Here is an 11,944-nt window from a genome sequence, read left to right as displayed (position 1 = left end):
AATATTTTATTACAATAAAATACGTTTGCTTTGCTAACGCCCACACAGCACATATAAACATGTCTGATTTACTCATCGTGTGTACACAAAGCTGAGCATTCTCATATGTCTGATTTACTCATCATGTGTGTACACAAAGCTGAGCATTCTCATATGTCTGATTTACTTATCATGTGTGTATACAAAAGCTGCACTCTAAAAAATAATACACTGGCTCAACTTAAAAAATTAAGGTAACAATTTGCATGGATCTTTTTAAGTAATTCCAACTCAGCCATTATTGGGTAAATCCCACGAGATCCTCTAAAAGCTTAATTAAGTCAAACCAACTTAATTTGGTGATATTAAGCCATGCCCCCTCACGCTGTAGCTGCGCGATGAGCTCTTCCATCTCCTGATTAATATCTTCCTTCCGCTTCTTTTTTTTTTTGCAAATAATGTTTCAATTAATTAACAAAGGATCATAACATAAAATCAGTGCACATAACACACAAAGTGATTTGTTTTGCCTCTAACATCAAAAATAGTAAACTGGGTTTTCATTTCAAAGCAATGATTCTGCTACTCAATTTCACCACACAATTCAATTTTCAATTTTTAGAGACTTTATTAGGTCCATTTGCAAAGCATCAAAACGATGTTTACAGAAATAACTGTAATGTACAATTCTTGAAGAAGGTCCTACAAGAGTTTACACATTAATGGGGTGCAATGGTACAAAAGACTCATACATATCGAGCAATACACAGCAAATAAACATGTCATTTTGCTCTACATCATATGAGTAACAGTACAACAACAGTCACAGATTTCAAGTGTGTCACAAATAAACACTTTGGAGGTAGTATAGTGCCAGTATGATAAACACCAATATTTCACTGCTTTCGCTACTCATTAAAAGGAGGTCTGACTATATGGTAAACAAATTCAGTTTATAATTTGGGGGGGGGTAACTTCAGTCACAGAGGTTCAGAGGGAAGTACATTACCGTTATTTTACATGACTGTGCATTACAATTTTGAAAAAGGGTGCTACATAAACCGGCACAATATTGGTGGGCACACACACAAATATTCTATTGAGGGGAAGCAGGATTCCAAAAAAGGGAAAGACATCCGACAATACATAACAAGGAATACATGACAAAGTAAAATGTGAGAATGACAAACACAAAATAAATGTACTTTAGAATTCTTCAAAAGTTGTTACATGGGTTTACACAATAATAGGGTACACTTGTACAAATGCCTCATTGGGGGAAAGTGAGGTTTCACAAAAGGGAAGGGAATAAAACAATACATAACGAGGAGTACATGACATTTGCTTTAAATTATACGGGCAACAGTACAAAAACAATCACAATTTCCTAGTGTATCGCTTACCAAACTGAAAGGTAGTGAAAAGTAAAAGGATGATATACACTAATGTTTTCCTGCTTGCACTACTCATTAAAAAGGGTCTTGGCTATCTGGGGAAGGTGTGAAGCTTTCCATAAATTTTTTACTTGAGCAATACTGTGTTTCTGCATTTCCCTTTGTATATAATCTTTAACCAGGTTCAAGGCTGCATTACAAACCTTTGGTACAGGTAGGTCATACTTCTTAAAAGCCAGTAGGTTTCTAGCTTTCCATAATGACTCTTTAATACAGTTAACTATTGCCCACCACCTGACGTATTGATCTTGATTGGCTTGCAAGTTTGTCAATCCGTACATGATGGAAAATTGGTTGGGTGGAGGGCAATGTATATTGTCCAACCAGCTTTCAAATTCTGACCACATGCTGCGGGCATAATGACATGACCAGAAAATGTGTTCAGTTGACTCGTCTTCAAAACAACCTTTTCTTACACACTTACAACTCAGGGTACATCCCCGTTTCTTTAGAAATAGACGAGTGGGTAGGCAGTCGTGGGCTATCTGCCAGGCCAGGTCCTTATGTGTGTTTAATAGGTAGGCATTATTGATGTTTTTCCAGGTTGCTACACAGTCCCTCTCTTTTAAAACACCAACAGGTGTCAATTGGTTCTTATCTGGTGACAATACATTTTCAATTTGCCTTCTAGATAATTTAAGTATAGCTGAGACTTTATGTTTCTTCAGAAATAGTTTCACTACATTGTAAAGTTGAGGACATGTCTCAGCGTAAGGGATATCCAGAGACGTATGTTTCCCCCAAGCTAATTCAACGGTGCGGCCCACCCAAAATCTAGTGAATCATGACCACAGTTGTGTAACTGATGGTGAAAGGCAAGAAGCCTCGGGGGGATTGGGGTCAAAAAGATAGCCAGTAACTTAGCTTCTATCTCTGGGACGTTTTGCCCCCCCCCCCCCCCCCCCCCCCCCCTTATCTAAGGGTCTGTACATTATATTTCTCCTTAACCTTTCTTGATTCCCACCCCAGATAAACTGGAAAATGACCCTCCTTAAAGATCGTAAAACCATCCTGGGAATGGGGAAGGTGGAGGCGAGAAAGGTAAAGGAGGAGAGAACATCTGCCTTTATTACTAAGACTTTGCCAGTCAAGGTTAATTCTCTGTCTCTCCACTGGAAGAGTTTGCCTTTAATCTTTGGTATTCTGGTTTCCCAATTAAGTTTTTCCATATCTTTACCAATTTGGATCCCCAATATTTTTAATTGCTCTTCATTAACTGGAAGCCCCAGATTCAAGTAAGGCTCTTTCCAGTTCATGTAGAGTATTTTGCTTTTGTCTCTATTAATGTTTGCCCCAGAGGCCATAGCAAATTGGTCACAAATGTTTAAGGCTTTTACGATAGATGTGTTATCCTGCAGCAGGAGTGTGAGGTCATCCATGTATAAGGAGAGTTTGGCCTCCTTACCTCTGCTTCCTGGGACTGGGATACCACGTATGCATGTCTCCGTTCTAAGTGCAGCAGCTATGGGCTCCATTGCTAAAATGAACAACAGCAGAGAGAGCAGACAACCTTGGTGCACACCAGAGCTTATTAAAAATGGGTCTGTGAGCCTGCCATTTAACAACACCCTGCTCTGACAATCCTTGTATAAGACAACAAACCAGGTTTTAAAAACTGGCCCAAAGTTTAGCCGGGACAACACTGCTCTGGTAGTTGTGGTCAATTTTGTCAAAGGCCTTCTCTAAGTCTATCCCTAATATGCACAGAGGGAATCCGCGGTCTTCTGAGAAGAGGAAAACATCCCTTACAAGGGCAAGATTGTCGGACATTGACCTCCTCAGCACACCGCAAGTCTGCTCTGGACCCACAATTTCATCCACTACAGATTGGAGATGAAGGAAGAGGGCTTTAGTTAAAATCTTTCTGTCCACTCCAAGACTTAGTGGACGCCAGTTTTTTTAGATTTCTTTCATCGTCTTTCTTGTACAATAAAGTTATTGTGCTCTCTCTGAGGGTGCTTTTAACAGATTCCAAAAGGTGTAAAAAAAACTTTTGGTAAACCTTCAGCGCCTGGGGTTTTATTATTATGCATACTCAACATGGTGTTTGTGATTTTGCTAATAGTTAGGTCACTGTCTAAGGTCTCCCTGTCCTCGTTGCTGAGACTACTGTTCAGATAGGTGCATAGGAGACTAATCATCTCTGTGTTGCTCTCCTTGCCTTTGTACAAGGTTGAATAAAAGTTCTGAACAAGAGATTGTATTTGTTGGGGATCTGCTATTACATTATCATTGTGTAGGAGAGGTCCCACCATATTTCTCCTTTTGGTTAGGCATTTAAAGAAATAGCGGGTACATTTCTCATTCTTCTCCATATGGTGGACCCTACTCTGTACCAAAAATCTCTTGCTGGTCTCTGAGGATCTTCTATACATGTCCTTTTTAAGCCTAGGAATTTCTTCAGCCACATCAAAGCCTGCATGTGTCATATTATAGAGGCGTTGCAATTTTGCTTGCAGCCTACTGAAGACGCTTCGCCTCTTTGCAGCCCTCTTCCTTCCCTCAAGTACAAAAAACCTTTTGGTTCTTGCTTTAATGTCCTCCCACCACTCCCCTGCAGACTCATATAAGTACCTTAAAGAAATCCATTGACTTAGTTTCTCTCTAAAACGAGTAACGGTTTTCTAGTAAACTGATATTGAGTTTCCATAATCCAGGGCCAGGTAGGTTACCTCCCTGAAGTTCTAGCATACAGGAGAGGGCTGAGTGGTCTGAAAAGAAAGTTGGTTTAAGGGTAGCCTCTTTTATAGTGCATCCCTTAGGTCCTAAGATGTAATCTATTCTTGAACTTGTGGAACCATTTGTCCAGGTAAAACCTTTTTCCCCAGGGTTTTTTGTTTTAAAGGTATCTCTTAGATGGAAATCTTCAATTAGGTTTCCAAAAAGGACTGAACTAGCCTGACCTGTGAAACAGACAACCTGTCACTCTCATGCAATATACAATTGAAATCCCCACCAACTATCGCCTCTTTCCCACACAATAGAAGAGGTGAAAGGGCTCTTAAAGTGTCTAAGTGCTCTGGGAGGTGGGTGGGGCAGTATATGTTGATAATTCTTAAACTAATCCCTCTTCCCTACAAATCAACGTACATCAGCCTACCATCTATTAACCGTTGTATGTTTTCTACTTTAAAAGAGTCCCCCCTTAGCAGTATGGCTATTCCTGAGGATTTATTCTTATTGTCCCCAGACCATATGGATTCTCCATGTATCCATCCGTTTTGAAAAACCCTATAGTTATCATAAAAGGATAAACTGCATTCTTGTAAAAGGTAAATGTCTGCTTTCTCCATTATGAGGAAGTTAAAAATGGACTGACATTTAACTGCATCACTCAGACCTCTGGTGTTACAGGATATTACAGATATGGCCATTAGGAGTATAAAAGGGGGACATGAAAAGGTCATATATCTATCAGTAGAAATATACAAAAACAAACAAGGTATTCAAACCTTCGCTGAAGGGTCTGTTTTGTTCTTTCTTCTTCTTACTGTAGTTTCTCCACCTACTTCTATTGCAGTCATTAATGTGGTGGTTGTAAAAACCTCCACCTGCTCTATTTGTAGAAATTCAGTGGAGACGGGGGGGGTGGAGACGGGGGGAGTACCAAATGTTATCAATGTCCAGATCGAGGTTCCCGTCTCCAAAAGGGGAGGAGAGATTGCCTTTCCTCTTCTTCATTTCTCCTTCATCATTTGGGACAGGGTCGTCAGGGAGAAGTAGGATGGAAGATGCCAAGGGTGCCTCTGCACCTGACGAGCAGTCATCAGTTTGCACAAGTCCCTCTGGGGGTTCTTTAGGCATTACAGAGATGTCGCCTTTGAGGATGCCCAAAATCGCTGTAGTTGGGGAGATGGCGGGGCCTTGGTTTATTTGCACTTCAGAATTGTGATGACTTGCCTCATTCAGGTTGTTTGGGGAAAATGGTTCCCCTTCCTGTTGCTCCTTCAGAAAGTGTGGCTCAGGATGAACAGCAGAGGGTGCATGGGAGGTGTCTTGAATGGCCTCCTGCTTAGGCTCAGGCCGCAGCCCCTGCTCAGACCTCTGCCCAGGCTCAAGCTCAGGCCTAGGCTCAAGCCCAGGCCCAGGCTCTGGCTCTAATAGTTCCCAACCAGGTGGATTAACTGGTTTTGTGGATTGCTTAACAATTAAATCAGTTTCATCCAGGCTTGGGGTATGGGTCTATTCTGCTTGCTCTGTTGACTGGATAACTCCCAAAGCATTGTGAGTGGGGTTGGAGGTGGAGGACGTCAGCCGGTTGGAGTAGGCCTGGGGGCAGTTCTTGAACAGGTGATCAGAGGAAGCGCAAAGATTGCATTTCACTGGAAGAGTACATTCATGAGTTGAATGCGTTGTGGCTCTACAGTTCTTGCAAATGCGTTCAGAGCAAACAGCTGCTAAATGCTCAAGAGAGCCACATTTCCTGCATTGCTCTGGCTGTCCAGCGTAAAAAACTGAACCACGGCAGACCCCTAGCTGTATAGTACAAGGGAGGTGCTGTAAGCCATCTTTACTTGGTCCCTCTCTCAAGCGGACCTGAAATCGTCTTGCACCCGGTTTAACTCCGTCAATGTCTTTTACTTCAATTCCATGCAAAACCGTACAATATCTGCCAAGCCAAGTACTGATGTCCTCATGTTTGACATATTCAGAGAACATAACCGCTTGAACAGTTCTTAAGTTTCTTTCAGACAAATGAGTTAGGCTAATCTTTTCAAATCCTGCAAAGGTTTTCTTCTTTGCCTCAAAGGTATCCACACACCGCTCAAACAAGGAGTAAGTGGTGAATACTACCTCAAAATGGCATCTTCCAGGAAAGGCAAACATTAAGTCCAGATGGTTTGTGGAAAACCCCAACTCCTTCTGCAAGCCTTGGCAGCTGAACTGGAGATGATCCATTTCCATACCTTCATCAAACTCAAAGTGGACAGCATTTCTTCGGGCTCCAAAAAATACTTTTCTATTGTTAAGTGAACGCAAAAATGTTTATTCAAAATCGATATATATCTACGTTAAGACAGTTTTCTTTATTTTTATTTTGACCAACTTCTTAAAATGAGTCATCAACTGACTAAAACATGTACATGTAACAAATTAAATTTTTTATGCTGAAAAAGCTCTTGATTTTAAGCTTTACTCACTAACCCCATGAATCATGTTTTAGAGTGATGAGCATTCTCATATGTCAGGAGCCTCCTACAACAGAAATTATCCAGATAAGAATCTGACCTGCAACCCTGTGGTTATAAGCCCAGTTATTTGACTAATACATCACAGTGACAGTATATTAATGAAGTATATGCCATGGTGTGTCATATGTCATATTTGTGCTTCTATGCTTCAGTACAAAATGATATTTTGACAATAAAATGAGTAGATCTTTTCAAAGGTTTTGCCAGGTCAAAATCAGATTAATATCAGAGATATTATTAATTATAGCTCAGACACGCTGCTAATAGCATTAAGCAGCCAAAGATAATGATGTAATATACATACTAATATTTTACCATTAGATATGATCAGCACTTTTTCAAACATAATGAATGCCATAATGCTTTAAGTACAACTGAATCTATTCTCATTTCATCACAAGTGATGTTAGCACTGTCGGGAGAGTACCATGCATTTTATGGTTCTTTGCCTGGTCTGGGTTTTTATGATTCCTTTCCCCACTCAGGACCAGACCAAGGGCAGATAAGATCAGTCAACAAATATACACACATAGCAGGCAATAGGGCGAATGGCCTACCATCATAACTACCCCTAAATCGGTGACCTCAGGTCACATACCCACTTAAGATAAGCAGCCGTTGCTTTAAGAATTGCAAGAAGTTACCTAGAATCCAATCAGATACTTTAAAATCTCAAACTAACGATTGCTGATGTGGATTTACATTTGAATTTGCCAGATAAAAGTGGAAGTAGGGCGTGGTGCGCCCGCTTTGTGTATTGGTAAGCATTAATCTGCCCCTCAGATGTAGAATCCTTGACTAAACGGTGGCCGCAGTCATGTTTGGTTTAATCTGAAGCCGTTTTCACATATGAACACCGGACAAGGTCCGGAGAATCAAGTCCGGAACTTGGCTGGAATTGCCCTTTCACACATGTAGCACACAAGAGGAGATTGTCCGTGACAGACGCGTTCTCACCTACAAGAAATACTCCGGTTTGGTTTAGGTGAGGGCGGCGCCTGGGTAGAGCGTGCAGGACGCAGGACATGATGCAAAAAGTACGCTGCAGAAATCGCAGTGGCTGTATTCGAAACCGCCTACTGCATACTGTGTACTGCGTATATACTGCATACTGCATGCTATTTTTCAGTGTAGTACCCAGTATGCAACCATTAATAATTACATTTGTAGTATGTTACGTTGTCGCTTGAAATCATTGCGAGTTTAGAAACGTCCAGATTTCCTCGTGGTATTTTCCAGTTAGACACCGTTTGCATTTTCACGAGTGAAAAGTGTTGACGAGTTCATGAAAAGCATTCGCGAGTTGAAGTGTTTTCTTTTCAGTATCTTACCTTTCGGTGGTACGGGCACATAATGTGGCACGGAGGAGGAGAAGGCGAACATAGCTATTGTACTTTTGGGTAGCCTATAAAAAAAAAAATCACACATAGCCATCTAAATGGTGCTAACGGTACACATAATTTATTATTAATTATACATTTATTATAACAGGAAGGTAAGTTTTTGTTGTTCGTTATGTAATGTTAGGTCACCAGTTCACCTATCTCACTATACCTATCACTATTACTTAGCTACTGCTTAGCTAGCTACTAACCAGATAAACTACTAACCAACGCTATTGATCATCGTAAGAGACAAGTTTTGGCAGTATAACTATAGCTAACTATCTCTTTAACGATCATTGGACTCAAAATAAGAGGTTCAGGTACCAAATACTTCTAATATAATATTAAAGAACTCTGTGTTTTCAGCCAATCTTAAAACTACTTCTCAAAAACAATAACATCCAAATAGGCCACAACTGCAGAGGGTTGCCTTCTCCCCTTTCTGAGCACAATCAGTGTGTGTGTGTGTTTCTTTGTGTGTATCTACATGTTTTGATCACTTACCCTTTTATACCCCACTGTTAATTGTACCCTCATGTCATGGGTAAAATGTTGGAAAACCTTATGACGTGTGATAATGTCTATTCCTCAATACAGCAGCAAAACCACCATTTTACCAGTTCCTCTCAGCCAACTCTGTCCTCTCAACCCATGCCTACTAATGTTTGGTGTCACTGCGATGCTCATGAAGAGCTGAATGCAAAAATGATAATCTCAAAAATATATCTGGTGTTTCCAGATGTTTAGATCTACGGCATAAGATTAAGTCCTGAAGAAACTTCCAGGCACTTCCCCACCATAAAATTAATTATGCATGGGTCAGGGAGGTGGAGAGAGCTTCTTCTTAAGTCAGGCCTAGAACAGGCCTCTTTGCTCAGTTTTTGCGGCGCAGTTTCCTACGCTCAGCCTTGATGTTCAGCCAGCTCAGATAGACGGTCAGTCATCTGTTCAGTCATCCAGTCCGTGGCTCAGTTTTTCCTGCAACTGGATTTTTCCTTTTGGAATTTTGCTGCTATCGTGAGTGGTTCCTGGGTTCTTCCTTAGGAGAGGTAAACAAATGGCTTGGGTAATTTTCACTTCACGCATTCATTCATCCATTCCATGATCAATCCATGCTCTTGTTTTGTTAATGTCTTTATGTAATTTAATGTCTGTTAAGGTAGTGGACCAGGTCTGTAGCTCAGACTCTGAATTTTGCCTTTGTCTTGGTGTAACTTCTCAATAAACCTTTTTAATTTATTCCAGTTGTGAGTGTGTAATTCTGACAAAGGTTGATCCACCAGACTGCTCATTTCCTATCAACGAATTTGGTGATTTAATTGATCATTAATATCTTTAATAATCATTTTTAAATTAAATCAATTCCTTTAAATATTTTACATGTTGGTTAAGTGAGGAGTTTTAGTAATTTGTGTCAGTTGTGTTTGGGTTTCAGATTGCCGGATGATAAACAAGGGCATTAATTTCTAAGACCGCTGGGTTCAGACCGCGTAATTTTTATTAAATTCTCTCTTCTCTGACAGCACCATTGTGAAATCTAAATTGTTCTTACAATGAATTTGGCTTGTACAATTTGTGAATTATTTGCTGTTGACCAATGATGATCCCAGTCACTAAGTGATCAATGCACAAATACACAGTCTTGGCATGTGGTCGGACAGATCTGTAAACTCTCACTGAAATACAGGCACAAGGTCATCTGCAGTTTTGACTGATGTGAAAACATCCTCATTAAAATTGCTATCATACATTTACCGTAAGAAAAAAGGTACAATTCCAGCAGTTTTATTCAAGGTGTGTATGAGTGTAACTTTCTGTATGTGTGAAATTGTGATTTTGAAGCAGAAGACAATGTTCCTGATGACATCAGGATGTGTCGACAATTTTTCATAAACATATTTAACGTGCATAAAATGGCGAAATCTGATCAAACCATTTCGCCGACATTCCAACATCAGTTGCATTTCAGCACTAGCTGCGTCAAACCTCTTTGGCATGGTGTTGCCTTCCGGCAACAAACCACTTTTTTGGTTATTACACCGTCCCTCTAAATTTTTAAATGTTTTTTTTAAATGTAATGTTGCAAGACATGTCTCCATCAAATAAAATGAGGGGTAGAAGTGGGTTTGACATTTTAACTGGGGGTGGAGCAATCCTTTCAGGAACCAAAGCTGCATGGGATGCAGTGCCAGCAATTGGCAAGATAAATATAATTTTTTACATGCTTAAATTGAAATAACTTTATAAATAAAAATATGTGCATGTGCATAATTATGTAAAGAAGTATACTTGGTTGTTTAAAGACATATTTTGTTTTCATTACTTACTAAAACAGTGTTTTTTTGTTCATTGCCTCAGGGAAACATTATGTAGCTTTAGACCACTTTTGTTAGGGCAATCATGCTAAAGCTGTGGTTCTCAACTCTGGTCTTGAGGGCCCCCTGCCCTGCATGTTTTAGATGCCTCCCTGCTCCAACACACCTGATTCAAATGATCAGCTTGTTATCAATCAGTTGCAGCAGTTAATACCCAGTTGATCATATGAATCAGGTGTGTTGGAGCAGGGATAGGGGGTCCTCAGAACCAGGATTGAGAACCACTGTGTTACAGTTTTGAGAGCGTTGCACATTGAGTGATGGTATGTATAATTACGACAATAGTAAAACCATATACTAATATTTACAGGAAATGGACACAAGAACTTTTTATGGGAGGAAGAAAGTGATCGGGCAGTTAGGGTCATTCCTTCTGACAGTGAGGACAGTGAGCTTGATGAGAGTAACAGCAAGGAAGAGTGGACCTCAGATCTCCAGTCACCGAGGTTGAGAGGTTGGACGGCAAGCAAAAGGTGATCACCAAAGTCCCCTGCCCTGCTGTGGTGAAAGAATACAATAAAAATATGGGTGGGGTGGATCTACTCGATTCCCTGATTGCACTGTACCGGAACAAAATAAGATCAAAGATGTGGTATCACCGGCTGGTGTTCCACTTTCTGGATATGACCATTGTGACAGCCTGGCTGCTGTACAGAAGAGATTGTGATGACAGTGGCATGAGAAAGGAGGAGCAAATGAGGCTCTATACATTCAAGTCATACATTGCGGAAGGTCTGTGCAGAAGTGGAAAGAGTCTGGAGTGCAAGAAAAGTCATCCCAGTTGCTGGAGAGTATGAGGAGAAGAAGAGAAGAGTACCCGCTGCACCCATCCCAATCCCTGATGTGCGCCTGGATACCAGAGCCCACTGGATGATCATGACTGACAAGAAGGGAAGATGTAAGGTTCCAGGATGCAACGGTACTCCAAAAGTCAAGTGCCGGAAGTGTGATATCCACCTCTGTTTCACATCCACCAGTAACTGCTTCCTAAAGTTCCACACAGAATAGTCATCAATGTGCTTTTGCAAAAAGAGAGACACTGGAATTGAAACAATCCCCAACAAAATCACATTCAGACACACAGAAACACATACAATCGCACATACAGACTAACCCCTCCACACACGCACGCCTGCACACACACACAGTCATTTAGTTGTCAGATTAAATGCTTGTATGAAAATGAACTTGATGTTTGTTAAAATAAAAATGAATATTTTGCATAAATTGCTTGTTTTCTTCCAATTCCACTACATGTGTATATACACAAAACGTCAGTTTTATTACCTTTGTAGCACGTTGCTACCTTGAGGCAACAAACCAATTTCTGGTGTGGAGGGGGGACAAAGTTTATGATTTATATATCAACAGGGACCGCCCAAGCTCCCGAAAAGTGGGGTGAAATATTTTTTTCTCCAAAAAATAAAATTCATGCCACAGTAGGTTAATGTGCGCGTATCTGCTGGTTTGCAAAACCCCGATTGTAGGTGCCCGTCGGTGACAGCACAGAATCGTTTGTGATTGAAGTAAACGCGTCACATGAGCCGTCTGATCCAATC

This window comes from Megalops cyprinoides, chromosome 23 (genome assembly GCF_013368585.1).
Source record: "Megalops cyprinoides isolate fMegCyp1 chromosome 23, fMegCyp1.pri, whole genome shotgun sequence".
In the NCBI taxonomy this organism is placed as follows: domain Eukaryota; kingdom Metazoa; phylum Chordata; class Actinopteri; order Elopiformes; family Megalopidae; genus Megalops; species Megalops cyprinoides.
Note: the sequence above shows the minus strand (reverse complement) of the source record.